The 16,620-nt window shown below is 50.5% G+C and overlaps 1 protein-coding gene across 7 annotated transcripts in view; it reads left to right on the top strand.

The window, feature by feature from the left end:
• The window catches only part of LOC122557827 (uncharacterized), a 77,077-nt gene that overhangs the window by 45,553 nt on the left and 14,904 nt on the right, over positions 1-16,620 (top strand). For 3 of the 7 annotated variants that reach the window (XM_087996572.1, XM_087996573.1, XM_087996574.1), the window contains one exon: positions 8,388-8,475. The exons of 3 other annotated variants lie outside the window; for them this stretch is intronic. The gene's annotated coding sequence lies outside the window, so the exon portion shown is untranslated. Of the gene's footprint in view, positions 1-8,387; positions 8,476-14,221; positions 14,414-16,620 lie in introns of those variants that run through there. One more of the 7 variants, XM_087996575.1, reaches the window with a different exon arrangement.

Here is a 16,620-nt window from a genome sequence, read left to right as displayed (position 1 = left end):
GGGTGGGGTGGGAGTTGGGTGGGGGGTAGGGGGGGTGGGGTGGGAGTTGGGTGGGGGGTTGGGGTGGGAGTTGGTGGGGGGGTAGGGGGGTTGTGGTGGGATTTGGGTGGGGTGGGAGTTGGGGGGGTAGGGGTAGTTGGGTGGGGGGGTAGGGGGTGGGGTGGGAGTTGGGTGGGGTGGGAGTTGGTGGGGGGGTAGGGGGGTGGGGTGGAGTTGGTGGGGGGGTAGGGGGTGGGGTGGGAGTTGGTGGGGGGGTAGGGGGGTGGGGTGGGAGTTGGGTGGGGGGGTAGGGGGGTGGGGTGGGAGTTGAGTGGGGGGGTAGGGGGGGTGAGGTGGGAGTTGGGTGGGGGGGGGTAGGGTGGGAGTTGGGTGGGGGGGTAGGGGGGTGGGGTGGGAGTTGGGTGGGGGGGTAGGGGGGGTGGTGTGGGAGTTGGGTGGGGGGGTAGGGGGAGTTGGGTGGGGTGGGAGTTGGGTGGGGGGGTAGGGGGTGGGGGTGGGAGTTGGGTGGGGGGGGTGGGAGTTGGGTCGGGGGGGTGGGGGGGTGCGGTGGGAGTTGGGTGGGGGGGTAGGGGGTTGCGGTGGAGTTGGGTGGGGGGTGTAGGGGGGATGGGGTGGGAGTTGGGTGGGGGAGTGGGGTGGGAGTTGGGTGGGGGGGTAGGGGGGCTTGAGGTGGGAAGTTCGGTGGTGGGTAGCTGGTGTGGGAGTTGGGTGGGGGGGTAGGGGGGGTGGGGTGGGAGTTGGGTGGGAGGGGGGTGGGGTGGGGAGTTGGGTGGGGGGGTAGGGGAGGTGGGGAGGGAGTTGGGCGGGGGGGATAGGGGGGGTGGGGTGGGAGTTGGGTGGGGGGGGTGGGGGTGGGAGTTGGGCGGGGGGGGGTGGGGGGGGTGGGGTGGGGAGTTGGGTGGGGGGTAGGGGGGGTGGGGTGGGGTGGGAGTTGGGTGGGGGGTAGGGGGGGTGGGGTGGGAGTTGGGTGGGGGGTTGGGGTGGGGAGTTGGGTGGGGGGGTAGGGGGGTTGTGGTGGGATTTGGGTGGGGTGGGAGTTGGGGGGGTAGGGGTAGTTGGGTGGGGGGTAGGGGGTGGGGTGGGAGTTGGGTGGGGGGGTAGGGGGGTCGGGTGGGAGTTGGGTGGGGGGGTAGGGGGGGTGGGGTGGGAGTTGGGTGGGGGGGGGTAGGGGGGGTGAGGTGAGAGTTGGGTGGGGGGGTAGGGTGGGAGTTGGGTGGGGGGTAGGGTTTGAGTTGGGTGGGGGGGTAGGGGGTTGGGTTGGGAGTTGGGTGGGGGGGTGGGGTGGTAGTTGGGTGGGGGGGGTAGGGGGGTTGTGGGGATTTGGGTGGGGTGGGAGTTGGGGGGGTAGGGGTAGTGGGGTGGGGTGGGAGGTTGGGTGGGGGGTGGGGGGGTGGGGTGGGAGTTGGGTGGGGGGTAGGGGGGGTGAGGTGGGAGTTGGGTGGGGGGTAGGGTGGGAGTTGGGTGGGGGTGGGAGTTGGGTGGGGGGGGTGGGGTGGGAGTTGAGTGGGGGGGTAGGGGAGGTGGGGTGGGAGTTGGGTGGGGGGTAGGGGGGGTGGGGTGGGAGTTGGGTGGGGGGGTAGGGGGGGTGGGGTGGGAGTTGGGTGGGGGGGGTAGGGGAGGTGGGGTGGGAGTTGGGTGGGGGGTAGGGGGGGTGGGGTGGGAGTTGGGCGGGGGGATAGGGGGGTGGGGTGGGAGGTGGGTTGGGGGGGGTGGGGGTAGGGGGGGTAGGGGGGTGGGGTGGGAGTTGGGTGGGGGGGGTGGGGTGGGAGTTGGGTGGGGGGGTAGGGGGGTTGTGGTGGAGTTGGGTGGGGTGGGAGTTGGGGGGTAGGGGTAGTTGGGTGGGGGGTAGGGGGTGGGGTGGGAGTTGGATGGGGGGGGTAGGGGTTGTTGGGTGGGGGGGTGGGGGTGGGGTGGGAGTGGGGTGGGGGGAGTGGGGGGGGTGGGGTGGGAGTGGGTTGAGGGGGGTGGGGTGGGAGTGGGGTGGAGGGGTTGGGGGTGGGAGTGGGTTGGGGGTTTGGAGTGGGGTGGCGGGGGTGGGGGGGGTGGGGTGGGAGTGGGGTGGGGGGGTGGGAGTGGGGTGGGGTGGGTGGGGTGGGAGTGGGGTAGGGGGGGTGGGGTGGAGTGGGTGGGGGGGAGGGGGGGTGGGGTGGGGTTGGGGGGGGGGAAGGGGGGTGGGGTGGGAGTTGGGTGGGGGGGGGAGGGGGGGTGTGGGGTGGGAGTTGGGTGGGGGGTGGTAGGGGGGTTGGGGTGGGAGTTGGGGTGGGGGGTGGTAGGGGGTTTGGGTGGGAGTGGGTGGGGGGGTAGGGGGTGTGTGGTGGGGTGGGGGGGTAGGGGGGGTGGGGTGGGAGGTGGGTGGGGGGGAAGGGGGTTGGGGTGGGAGTTGGGTGGGGGGTTGCGGTGGGAGTTGGGTGGGGGGTATGGGGGTGGGGTTGGGAGTTGGGTGGGGGATGGGGTGGGAGGTGGCTGGGGTGGGTGTTGGGTGGGGGGGTGGGGTGGGAGTTGGGTGGGGGGGGAAGGGGGGTGTGGGGTGGGAGTTGGGTGGGGGGGTGGGGTGGGGTGGGTGGGGGGTGGTAGGGGGATTGGGGTGGGAGTGGGTGGGGGGGGTAGGGGGGGTGGGGTGGGGTGGGGGGTAGGGGGGGTGGGGTGGGAGGTGGGTGGGGGGGAGGGGGTTGGGGTGGGAGTTGGGTGGGGGGTTGCGGTGGAGTTGGGTGGGGGGTATGGGGGGGTGGGTGGGAGTTGGGTGGGGTGGGAGTTGGGGGGTGGGGGGGTGGGGTGGGAGTTGGGTGGGGGGATGGGGTGGGAGGTGGTTGGGGTGGGCGTTGGGTGGGGGGTGGGGTGGGAGTTTGGGTGGGGGTAGGGGGGGTGGGGTGGGAGTTGGTTGGAGGGTGGGGGATAGGGGGGTGGTAGTTGCGTGGGAGGGTAGAGGGGGTGGGAGTTGGGTGGAGCGTAGGGGGGTGGGGGTGGTGGCAGTTGGGTGGAGGGTGGGGGGGTGGGAGTTGGGTGGAGGGTAGGGGGGGTGGGGGTGAGAGTTGGGTGGAGGGGTAGGGGGGGTGGGGGTGAGGTTGGGTGGAGGTTGGGGGGTGGGGTGGGAGTTGGGGTGGAGGGTGGGGGGTGTGGGGTGGAGTTGTGTGGAGGGTAGGGGGATTGGGGTGGGAGTTGGGTGGAGGGGTAGGGGGGTGTGGGGTGGGAGTTGGGTGGGGGTAGGGGTGGGGTGGGAGTTGGGTGGGGTGGGAGTTGGGTTGGGGGGGTGGGGTGGGGAGTAGGGGAGGTGGGGTGGGAGTTGGGTGGGGGGATAGGGGGGGTGGGGTGGGAGTTGGGTGGGGAGTAGGCGGGGTGGGGTGTGAGTTGGGTGGGGGGTGGGGTTGGGGTGCGAGTTGTGGTTGGGGGTTGGCGGGGGGGAGTGGGGTGGGGGGGGAGTTGGGTGGGGTGAGTTTGGGGGGAGGGAGTTGAGTTTGGGAGGAGGGAGTGTGGGGGGGTTTGGGGTGGGAGGGAGGGAGTTGGGGGGGGTTGGGGTTGGGGGTTTGGGGTGGGGAGATGGGGCTGGGAGGGTTTGGGGTGGGGGGTGGAGTTGGGGGGGTTTGGGGGTGGGGGGGATGGTGTGGGGGGTTGGGGGGTGTGGGGAGGGAGTTGGGTGTTGGGGGTGGGGTGGGGGGGTGTTGATGGGGTGGGGTGAGGGAGTGAGGGGGGTGGGGTGTGGGAGTGAGGGGGTTGGGGGTGGGGACTTAGGGGGTTGGGGTGGGGAGTTAGGGGGTTGGGGGGGGGGAGTGGGGGGTGGGGAAGGGGGAGTTGGGGTGGGGGAGGAGGGGGGGTGGGGAGGGGGGGGGGTGGGGGGGAGGGGAGGTGGGTGTGGGGGAAGGGAGGGGGGTGTGGAGAGAGGTAGGTGGGTGTGGGGGAGAAAGGGAGGTTGGGTTGTGGGGGAAGGGAGTTGGGGTGTGGGGGTTGGCGGGGGGAGGGAGTTGGGGTGGGGGGGTTGGCGGGGGAGGGAGTTGGGATGGGGGGGTAGGCGGGGGGAGGGAGTTGGGGTGGGGGGGTTGGCGGGGGGGAGGGAGTTGGGGTGGGGGGGTTGGCGGGGGGGAGGGAGTTGGGGTGGGGGGGTTGGCGGGGGGGAGGGAGTTGGGGTGGGGGGGTTGGCGGGGGGGAGGGAGTTGGGGTGGGGGGGTTGGCGGGGGGGAGGGAGTTGGGGTGGGGGGTTGGCAGGGGGAGGGAGTTGGGGTGGGGGGTTGGCGGGGGGAGGGAGTTGGGGTGGGGGGTTGGCAGGGGGAGGGAGTTGGGGTGGGGGGGTTGGCGGGGGGGAGGGAGTTGGGGTGGGGGGTTGGCGGGGGGAGGGAGTTGGGGTGGGGGGTTGGCGGGGGGAGGGAGTTGGGGTGGGGGGTTGGCGGGGGAGGTAGTTGGGGTAGGGGGTGTGGGGGGACGGAGTTGGGTGGGGGGGGTTGGGGTGTGGGGGGGAGAGGGTGGTGGGTTGGGGTGTGGGGGGGGAGGGTAGTAGGTTGGGGTGTGGGGGGAGGGGGTGGTGGGTTGGGTTGTGGGGGGAGGGGGTGGGGAGGTTGGGCTGTTGGGGGAGTTGGGTGGGGGGTTGGAGTGTTTGGGGAGGGAGTTGGGTGGGGGGTTGGAGTGTTGGGGAGGGAGTTGAGTGGCGGGGTTGGGGTGGGGGGGTTGGAGTGTTGGGGGAGGGAGTTGGTTGGGGGGGTTGGAGTGTTGGGGGAGGGAGTTGGGTGGGATGGTTGGAGTGTTGGGGCGGTTGGAGTGTTGGGGGAGGGAGTTGGGTGGGAGGTTGGGGTGTTGGGGGAGGGAGTTGGGTTGGGGGTTGGGGTGTTGGGGGAGGTGGTGGTGGGGTTGGGGTGTTTGGGGGAGGCACTGGTGGGGTTGGGGTGATGGGGGAGGGGGATAGGGGGTGGGGGGTTGGGATGTGGGGGGATAGGGGGTGGGGGCATTGGGGGGGTTGGGGGAAGGGAGTTGGGGTGGGTAGGTTTGGCGGAGGAGGGAGTTGGGTGGGGTGCATTGTTGGGGGGGAGGGAGTTCGGTTGGGGTGGGGGGGAGTTGGGTGTGTGGGGGGAAGGGTGTTGGCGGAGTCTACTTGCTTCTGGCAAAAAGAAGCTGACCAAACCTCCAGGGCCAAACCACTGGAGCACTGAGCAGTGCCCATCCACTCCAACTGCAGAACCAGGAACTGTACTCAGACATAGTTGAAGGAAGAGGGACAACAAAACTAATTGAGCACTTTGGTTAGCCTGTGTGACAATGACTTGTAATTGATTGGGAACCTTTGTACATGTATGTGTTTTAACCGTACATCTGGTTGTTAGTGGCTGTGTGTCAGCCTGAAAGGCTTTGCTGCACAATCTGACATCACATCATGGCCACAGACGACATTCCATGAATGGAGATCTGCTTTGAGCAATGCATCAAGGAACAATGAGTGTACACACTGTGCTGATATCTTAGGCCCCCTTCGTGCAACTTCTCTACTGTTTTGCAGCCTCTTGTGTCTAAATGCGTGGCCTCTCAGCAGTATCTATGGTGGGGAGGCTCAACACAGATGGGGGCAATGCTTCAGAAACATATATAGAAACATAAAATTATGAAGGGAATAGATAAGATAGAAGTAGAGAGAATGTTTCCACTGGCAGGTGAAAATAGGACAAGAGAGCATCGCCTCAAGATTAAGGGGAGCAGATTTAGGACTGAATTCCCTGCCCCAGTGAAGTGGTTAAGGCTTTCTCAGTAAATGTTTTTTAAGCTAACGTAGATAATTTTTCCAGTAAAGGAATTAAGGGTTAGGCTTGAATGGTGGAGTAGGCTTGAAGGGCCAGATGGTCTACTCTTGCTCCTAGTTCTTATTTTCTTATGTTCTGTGAACTGGTCCAACAAATTGACTGACCTTGACTCTCCCCACCAGTGACCTGAGCAATTAGTCCCAGACAAGAAGTGCCCAGACCCCTGACTGGGGGCTGTATATCTTCTACCTACCCACATTAGCCTGAGTTCACCTGAACTGGCTGCTATGGAGCCACAGGATTGATTATGAGCTACTCGCCAGATTAAAGAGGCACAGATTCCCTGACTGGAATCCCTCTGATCTAACACATGGTTGTAGCCCATCACCTGAACTGCTATCGGAGACTGCCCTTGCCTTCCGGTGCTGGGCCCTCTGACTGATCGATGAAGACAACCCCCCCCCCCCCCAACCTCCTCAAAACTTTGAGATACAACTGCTTACTGCACATGCTGTGTGTTTGGTGTGTAAGCTGTTGCTGGCACACGGTGCAGGTGTGAGGTTCACTTGGCACACTACCATACACTCCCTTGACTGAAAACTTGAGTAACAAGGCAAGCTGTCTGGTCGTGCAATTTTCACAGCAAGGCAAGGTGTGGATGCTTCGAGCATACAGATAGATACTAAGAGAGAAAGTGAGCAGCCCTGGGATGCAGCCTGGACTAGTTTGAGAGTTGGATGCCTGACCTTGCACTCAGTGTCTCTGTTCAACCTTTCAGTATTAGCTGCCATTGCGGTGTGATGATGATGATTGTGAGGGGTTGGCAGGATGCTTTGCCAGGGTATGTGGACAATGGGTTGTGAGACTGGTGCCCATGAATCATGCCCTGTGCTGCAGTTTGGTCGTAGGCAATATAGAGGTAAATTGGAGCAAGCTGAATGCACTAGGTTTAATGTTAACATCGAGCTTGTTGGTGGGTTTGGTAAGATAGGAAGCTGAATATTAATGAGACAAAGGTGTGTAACAATCTAAAGTCCCCCTCTTAATTGGCAACTCACCACTGCCTAATGAGAGCTAGCATAAAAGATGGAGTAGTTTCTCCCAAGGTGGACTTCATTGGGTTCTTGCCCAATTCTGCCACCCACTTCACCATTGCCACATTGCTCAGACTCCTGTTAGGTTCCACCCAATGTGTATTCCAATCTTTGTAATGCTAGTTTCTTCATATTCCAGTTTGAGAGCTAAGGGTTGGGATTCATGTGTCTGACCATTATGTTGCTCCATTTATAATTTAATGTAAGCAATGTTAAAACTATAAAAATTGTGAAATAAAAGGAAAACTAAAATCCAGGTAAAATGGTGATTGTGAAGCAAATTCAATGATTGATTTGCATCTGATGCTATTGTATGGCAATTTATTTAAATTTTCAATAATTACACTTCCATTTAGATGATAAACCCCACAGCCACATGCCAGTCACTTTCACCTTTGTGGTGGGAAAGGTTTAGAAACAATAATCCAGGATAAAAGTAACATCACTTGGAAAAATATAGCGGAATCAGGGTAAATCAGCTGAGGTTTGTTAAAAGTAAATTGTGTTTAAAAAGAAGCAAGTTTGATCTAAGAGAGGTTTGAGGTTATTGAAGTTAATGTGATGTACATTGACTCCCAAAAGGAAGTTGATAAGCTGCAATATAACAGGCTTGTCAGCATGGTTGAAGCCCATGGAATAAAAGCAACTTTGATAGCATGGATAAGACGTTGATTGAGTGACAAGTTGATTGTAGTAATTAATGGTATTATTTAGACTGGAGGAAGATATATATTGGGGTTCCCAGAGATCAGTTTTGGGATCACTGGTTTTCTTAATCTGATTTAAACTTTCTGATGTTGTGATCACTGTTCTCCAAATCCTCCCCGACTATTTGGGCATAAACTTGGCAGATGGAATATAATATGGGTAAATGGGTACTTTGGCAGCTAACTAGAGGAGCTACATCGAAGAATATTTAGTACCTAGTCAAGCCTTTCATTTAATTCCAATCTCCATTAATTGACCTTAGAAACTGCTCGAGTACTGGGCTGTATTTTACTTCAGGCTGTACAAATCCACAAAAATGACAACATAATCTTAAGGATTAAGCCTACTTCATCAATGCACTACTGCAATATACTTTGTAGGGATAGAAGCATTTTATTATAAAAATGTCACTACTTCCCTAATCCGTAAATATTCTGATGAAAAACTAGTAAGCATTCCTTAATTTTAGAAAAAGTAACGACAAATTTGAAACCAAAACTGGATAATCCCCTTCACCAATATAACCTGTTTTTATTTTTTTGTTGCCTTTCCTTGCCAAGTGCCTTCAAGTTCCTCAAGTAAATGATCATTCTCCACAGTTATTAAACTGGTCATTTGCGCAAGGCAATATAATTGAACCTAAAAACAAGTGCTGGAGATCACAGTGGGTCAGGCAGCGTCCATGGAGATAAAGGAGCTGAAGTGAAATGTGGAGGGGTAGCGTTTATACAATAATAGTGGGGAGGGGGGAGGTGCTGGAGTGCTGGGGGGGGGGGGGGGAAAGGGTGTTGACAGTTGATCACTTAATCCTTGCTTTCTCTCCATGGATGCTGCCTGATCCACTGTAATCTGCAACCTTTTTTGTTTTCAGTTCAGATTCCATCATCTGCAATAATTTGCCCATACAATTGAACCTAATCCTGTTTGAGCTGATGTCCATCTAAGGAAACTTACAGTAGGTATGTGATAATTCTCTCTCTCCTTTATTTGGTTCCACTCCCAACCCTCAACCCCAATCACACATCAGGGTGCTACTGAGGCTCGTTTAAACATTACCTTGCCTGTGCAATGACTGAAATTAGTAATACTGTATTTAAAAGAGGATAATTTTCAAGATGGGTATTCAGTCTGGTTCTCTGGTTTTCTTAAATTAACTTGTAATGTTGTTGCAAAATGTATAAGTGATAAAATGAATAAGTCTATTCCTACACTTCTATCCCTATTTATCTGGTAGCCGGGTACATTAGGTACTCCCAAAACTAAACTCCTGTTTTTCTTCCCCCTCAGCTGCTAAAGCAACTGCTGCAGTTATCCTGTGCTCTACAGTAGATGCCAAGCAGTTTCTGAAAATGAATCTGTATTCTGCTACTTTGTAACAGCACGATTGTTGCTTCTTCACATCCTGTTACTGTGCAAACTGTAAAGCCTTAAATAAATAAAAGGAATTAGATTAATAAATTCCCAAGACATCAAATGAGAATGTTGTGTTTGGTGACCATGTAATTCTTAAATTCATTGCTTGAAACTGAACTATTTTCTACAGTGTAGTTTTAATTTCCTTGGCGATTTTAATGACCGTCAAGTAATAGCCCTTTCTTCACTCTGGAGAACTGATTGTTGACCTGCTCTGTGTTAGTCAGTTAAAGATGTGTATCAGGGAAGAAATGTGTGTAGGTATTGAAATCTAAGCCAGCTCAGGTGAATCCTTCAAGTTTTGATGAAAGGCCATCAACCTGGCACATTTACTCTGGTTTTCTCTTCACTGATACTGTATGACCTGCTGTGTATTTACAGCTTTTTTTTCTGTTCTTATTTCAAAATACCAACATTTGGCAGTGCTTTGCTTTTACTATCCGGTTTAATTGAGTCTCAATGATAGAGAAAGTAAATTTTAAAATCAAGTAATTAACAGATTATCTCGATGATTTGTTATGCATTTCAGTTAGGCTACATAATTGTTAAGAACCAAATGCACATTTTTTTAAATGAAATTTGATCTTGCATCAAAAATCAATATGCTAAATGAACAGGGTCTTCTATTATCTGAATACAAATGCAGTATGTTCTCACTGTGATGCTCTTTATAGTATAGTTTTGTAGTTCTTATGATTTAGAATCAAGTTACATAGCTGCTGCTCTTGTTCTCTAGGGTATGCACTATAGAGGCCACATTCACGTCACAAAAGATTATTGTTTGCACTCTTCTGCACTATTGCTATGACGACAAGGATGTTTGTTATGTGCAAATACATAGCTTGGATTTATCAGTATTACAGTATAGGTGACAAAAAATGGAAAGGGTAGTATCAAACTGCAAATAAATATAGTGCCAAGATTAGATATCAGGTGATAAAATCAAAATTGGTACCGTTTGCTTTGGTTTTTGATCTCCTTTTGATTTTGGTGCTGTTGGCATAGCAGGAATGTTACTGTACTAGTAATCCACAGTGCCAAGCCAATACTGTATTCTGATACACATGGGTTTGAATTCTATTGTGATAGTCAGTAAAATATTGTGATATTCAATAAAATATGGAATTCAAAAAGCACTACTGAAGAGCATGGGCAGAAAATTCTCAAAGTTTGGCTAAATGTCAATTTAGGGGGGTTTCATGTGAGTTTCAGCAGGTTTTCTCACATAATTTTAAGCTGCTTCCCTCATAAGGTATGTTTCATGCCTCTAGCATACTAACTTGCGCTCACCAATGTTGAGAGGGTCTCTCAGGAATCCTGCTGCCGGGGCTATGTTTAAAGCCAAGTTCTACACCAGTTCAAAAGCTGCAAGCCAGCAATCTGACTTGATGGTTTCAGCAAATTAAGAATTACTCCCGAGCGCTAATTAGAGACAGGTTGTGCCTCCCACAATCAAGTGTTGCTGACACGGACCTAGATGCCGTGGTGGAGTGGAATGCCATCCACTTTCCTCGGAGTAACATTAGATGCTCTGAAGGCTTCCAGGAGTTTGTAATATTAACTTCTATAAAATAACAGGAAAAGTGAGGAAAGAACAAACTAATTAACTGTAGTTTAGATAATACAAGGAATGCTGGCATCAGCACATTTTCAGTCAAAGAACAATGAGTTCATCCAACTCTCTTCATTTGATAGTGGTCGCAAAATAAATGCGGTAAAGGTGGTTGTGGCCATTGTTAATGTGCTGAAGGATAGTGAAGGTGATGAACCTTCTGATCAATGTTGTCACTTTCTTAATAAGTGGAATGCTGTTACTCTCTCAGACCCTCATTGACCATCAGTTAGTACCCTCGTTGCCTGCTCCAGTTTTCCAGAGCAAAGGATTATACAACACACTATGTCAGTATGAGCATGGGAACCTCATCTTGAGACATCCCATGTCCTTCAGTGGCCAAGGTAGAGGAGACTGTTATATTGCTTTTGTGCTGGGCTTCATACTGTGGTGCTCTCACCACAAGCTGTTCACAATCTGTAGTGCCCTGTACGTTGCATCTGGAAATTGTGAGCAAATGACACTGGTGTCCCGAGACATCGTTATTCGGTTGAGTCCCATAAGACATTTCATCAATGAGTAAACACTGTGGGCAGTGTTCCCCCTAAGCTGCATGACCACTCTGAGGTTCCAAACATACACACTGACTGGCTTGCTGATACATTGACTTCCAGTTTCAGAAATCACTGTCACGTGACCTTGGACGTCCGCACAGCAAAAGAAGGGTTATAGGGACTTTTGATTATGGTCCTCCTGCATTTTCTAGTCATTGTGAAGAGACTTCTTACTGGAAAATCTGCATATGAAGGCTGCTCCCCATTGGCTGCAAGTTACTGTTGCTCCTGGGGGCTTCCACATGTATTCCTCATCATTCACGTTGACGCTTGTAATGCAGTGACTACAGAGACAACAACTGGTTTCTCTGCCTGGTTCTATTACTGTGAGCCTATGTGGGGATTATCGGAGACTAAGCTGCTCCTCAATAGTGTGATCACTTAGTAATCATAACACACCCAGATGATAGCAAACGATCAGTCTTCAAAACTCGGAACATGGAGGCTTCCAACAAGAAAGGCAGTGGGATGCCTCTTGGAGGGCCTTTTGTAAAGGAAACCTGACTCAGATGTATGCTGTATAAGCATGGGGCGTGGATACAGTGCAGGTTGTAAATATTTTAGAAACAAAGACAACTTCACCTTCACACGCACGCCTGCACATTATCTGTGATAGACAGCATTGCATGTTAGAGTGTGTTGTGAAGTACTTACAGTTCAGTGTGGGAGAAAGACAGCCCTAGCCCCTTGTGCAGTCAGAGTGCCTTGATAGATCCCTATCCTTCACAAGTCGAGCTCAGTTCCAGAGACAAATTAAAAACACTCCACCCACTCCTACTCAAGTGGCAGCTACTTTATTAGTTTCTCTCTCATGCTCTCTCTCTCTGTCTCGATTTGTCTGTCTTTCTCTCTCTCTCTCTCTCTGTGAAGCATTTGCATTGACCATGCAAAAGTCCAGCAGATGACCCATATCAGCCTCCTCCTATGATCATCCACGTGATGTCAAGGCACTGGATATTGCATAAGCTATGGTCCTGAAAAACTTAGTCAATAGAATGGAAGACTCACCTGGACCAAGGAAGATGGGTGTGGTTGTTGGAGATCAATCATCTCAGTCCAGGGACATCACTGCGGGAATTCCTCAGGGCAGTGTCCTCGTCCCAACCATCTTCAGCTGCTTTATCAATGACCTTCTCTCCAACCTAAGGTCAGAAGTGGAATGTTTGCTAATTTTGCAATGTTCAGCATTATTCATGACTCCTCAGAGACTGAAGTAACTGCAGTAACTCATTTGGCACCTTTGACAGCATCTTCCAAACCTATGAGCTACACAGCCCAGAAGCACAAGGCCAGCAGATGCATGTGAACACCACCACCTGCCTGCATATTCCCCTCCACGCCACATACCATTCGGACTTAGAACATTCTGACTTACCTTTCCTTCTCTGAATCAATATCCTGGCACTTCCTTCCTAACAGTACTCTGGAGGCCTATACACCACAAGGATTTCAGTGGTTCAGGAAGGCAACTAACCACAACCTTTTCCAGGGCCATTGGAGATAGGCAGTAAATCCTGGCCCAGCCAGCAATGTCTACATAAAGTTGTAGACATTGCATGTCTCGTGCAAATGTTAAACTTTGAATAATTTTCTATAATTCTTTCATTTTGGTTGTTCTTTCCAAATGTATCTGAACACAAGTGTACTCGGATATTCCAAAACAATTAGATTTTAAGTTGACAAGAAATAGATAAGTCAATCAGAAATTCTTTCATTTCAAAAAAATCATTATTTGGATGTGGCATAATTGACATATATTATCCTTTTCTTATTTGGCATAGGGCTGTGTTCTTGAAGCACTGGATAGCTTAGTAGAACACAGGACAGTTTAGAGTCAAACACACTGGGCAGCAGTGGACTGGGAGGTGGATGGGACATTTAGAATAGAAACATTTGAGGTGGAGTGCCCAGCACTGTCTTGACCCAAACTGTCTCCCCCCACACTCCCTTAGTTGCTGGCTGGGAAGAGCCAAAGTCAAATTTCATGTCAGCAGACAATTAAAACCTCTAAGGGACTAGTTGAGAGCCTCAGTCCACCATTACTCATCTTTAACTAGTAATGGGAAGCGGAGGTCATATCCTAGCTCACATCAAGGCCTGCCTAACTCACTGACAAAACTGACCAACTTCACTCTGTTCTGAAGTTCGAGGAATGATACCTCTGCCAGGCCTACTGCAGGACCACTTCTTCCAAGGGCATTGAGAAGCTGTTAGCTGTTTGCTGGTTGTGTTTGCCATGGTTTAATTGGTAGCACTGTCATCTGAGTTAGAAGTTTGTTTCTTCAAGTTACACACCAAGACTTAAATGCAAAAACTTGATGCTGCCGTACTGAGGGACTGCTACACTATTGAACCTCCTGCCAGGTGAGATGTTGAACTAAGATCCTCCTCTGCATTCTCTCACATGTACGTGTAATAGATCTTTTGAAGGGAGTTATCCCATGTGTCATGGCCAACATTTATTCTGCAATTAATATCACCAAAATCTATTTGGTTCTTATCACGTGGCTGTTTGTGGGATCTTGCTGTTCACAAATTTTCTGCTGTTTACAACAATACTTCAAAACTTCTTTGTCCCCAATACACGTCGACGCATCCAGTGATTTAGGAAGATGCTAATGTGAATATCTAATTCACAGACCCTGCGTTCCAGTTAAAATGTAATTTTAAAAATTTTAGTAATTCAAGTATAATTGTAGAAAATGGGATAAATAGAATTAGACTACATGGAGCCCTACGGAAGGATAAGATCAGAAACAACAAGTGGGCTTGCTGAGCTGGAGACATGTTGTCTATGCTGATCATAGAAACAATAGAATAGTAATTTATTGTCATTTGTGTTTTTTATACCAAAAATACAGTGAAAAGTGTTTAACTTGCCCTCTGGCATAGTCTGGAGAAATTTCATTGTTTTGAGTGTTAAAGCTGAATTTGTTAAAAGCATTCATTTAATTTTGGAAGTCTGTAAAGCCCACTGTTTCACCAGATCAAAAAAAATTGTAAGCAAAGAATATTTAACCTAAAGTCAGATGAAGAGTATTTTAGAGCAGGCTACGTTATTATGGGATGGGTAGAACTTAAGAAATTTTCTATTTTCTGTTTATCTCTGTTTGCCAGGACAAGAGTTAGAAAATAGTGCTTCACACAGCAGAAATGCTTCTACAGTGTAACGCAACGATTATTGGGTTCAATTCCGACATCAACTGAGGTTACCTGAAGGATTCTCTTTCACAAACTCTTCCCATGCCTGAGATATGGTGACTCACAAGTAAAACGACCACCAGTTGTCTGTCTGAAGAGAGTAGCCCTGTCATCTGGGTAAGGCTATGGTGATGTTACCTTTTACCTTTATTAGTGGACTCCATCCAGTTTAGGCTCAGGAAATCTCCACTGCGTGGTGACCTATATTGTGGAACATGGTTAAGGCTAAAAGTTATCCCTGTGAGCCATTGATGTTTCAGTAAAGCTGAGAAAGAGGTGGAGTAAGCCCACAAGTTGTATTTACTTGATGCAGCTGAAAAAGAATAGAGCTGTGACAAATTCAGCAGCTGCTAGGTAAAACTAGCTGTTTGATAAAAGTTGAAATTGTGTTTAACATTAGTTATCCAGGAGAAATCCCATGAGTTCTGGGGGAGGCTGTCTTGGGAGAAACTAAATTACAAGATGCAGATATTCATTGAGACAATCTGAGTTGAGGCTTTTCCAAAATTAGATCATTAAGTGAAGAGCTATAAGCCCTTGTAAGGGAGATAAGAGTGCTATTGAGATTTGGTGACCTGCAGTGCCACCAACATGTGGGTGGGTTCTATCTAGACGACATTGGTCATTTCATGTGCAGCCTGTTGGGATTTTTGACCACATTTTTAATGTTAACTCATATTTACTACATGTTAATCCTGAATGTTACCATCTAGGTTTTATATAAAGTGTGCGTGGTTTAAAATGACTGTCTTACTATTGCTTAAATTTGTTTTCTTTGAGTTTGTACAGCATTTTTGCTGTTTAAATTCACTGCTGGACTTTTGCCACTAAAATGTTCTAACCTTTGGGTTCATCCACATGTTCTACTTTTTTAAAAGGTTATGATTTATTAAGCCAAGTTAGAATAAAGTTTCAGCTTGTCCAGTATTCCTCATAATTGGGACCATAACAGCATATAGATGTACATTTTCAAAGCAAGTTAATGAGTGGCTGCCCAATAGATTCATGGTCATTTTTACTGAATAAAGTTTTTATTTCCAGATTTTTAATCCTAAATTAAATTTCTCAAACTTATTGGAATTCATTTTATCCTCTATGGTACTAATTCAGTAACACTACTTCCAAAATATCATATCCAGACTAAAGATATTGCCTCCACAGCAATGAGATAATGTCTGCAAGATTAACATTCAGTTTGAACTTCAGTACTACTGTCTGCAAGTCCGGAAGACTCCCTAACCACCATTCTGATCTGTAAATTGTATGTATGTGTTTTACAGTGTTTGATCTATAAAGCAGGATTTAGAGTTTTGAGGTTGCTTGAAACTCAAACCTGACGACCTACCGCTCTTAATAGTTGTGTCAATCCTCAATCAACCTGCCTCAGTACACTGCATCAAAGAAATAGCTGTTTACCTCCTGCAGAATGGGTAACACAAATTTAATTTACAGTGATTTTATTTCATGGCATTGTCTCTCTTCTGGTAAAGATTACTCCTGGACTTGCAGATCATCTGCTAAAGCTATACATGTACAGTAACCGGGCATATTGAGGTTGTTGGGGGTGGTGAAGTAATGAAGACTTTTTGTTTTGATACTACAACGGGAAAATAGTTTAAATCACCTTATGCTATTAATATAGCAGCATTTTCTTTGTGTTAAGCTGCTAATGGCACCTTAAGTACTCCAGAATCTCCTGACATGTTTGTGCTGTCTCTAGCAGCCGCTTTCTAGTTTAATAGCACTGAATGGCCATATTGATGATAGATGATCACAATGCCATGAAGTGAAAGCTGGTTTAAGAGATTTTATTATGTTCGTTAGGTCAGTGACTTCTTTTCATAATCAGCAACAAATTGCAGTTGTGGCCAGTTTTTTGGAAGAGTTCTCACTGCAAGCCCAGTAAGATTGACCAAACTTGGCTGATGAAGCATCTACTCCCCACCGTCCACCACCAACCTCCCCCCCCCCCCCCCCCCCCCCCCCCGAGCTCCCACCCCACACCCACCTTTCCTACCCATCTACCCTGTGGCATCCCTCTTGTCTGGTTCTGTCCTTGTTTTAGAACATAGAACATAGAACAATACAGCGCAGAAAAGGTGCACCGCCTTCCTAACCTGCAATCTTCTTCCTGACCTCTTCGCCCCACCCCACTCCGGCCTATCACCCTCACCTTGACCTCCCTCCACCTATCGCAATTCCAACGCCCCTCCCCCAAGTGCCTCCTCCCTACCTTTTATCTTAGCCTGCTGGACACACTTTCCTCATTCCTGATTCTCCTGTTCCTTGGATGCTGCCTGACCTGCTGCGCTTTTCCAGCAACA

This window comes from Chiloscyllium plagiosum, unplaced genomic scaffold, assembly GCF_037043375.1.
Source record: "Chiloscyllium plagiosum isolate Xiang-an unplaced genomic scaffold, Cpla_swu_hap1 HiC_scaffold_18, whole genome shotgun sequence".
NCBI lineage: Eukaryota > Metazoa > Chordata > Chondrichthyes > Orectolobiformes > Hemiscylliidae > Chiloscyllium > Chiloscyllium plagiosum.
Note: the sequence above shows the minus strand (reverse complement) of the source record. Positions and strands in the feature narration are given on the sequence as shown.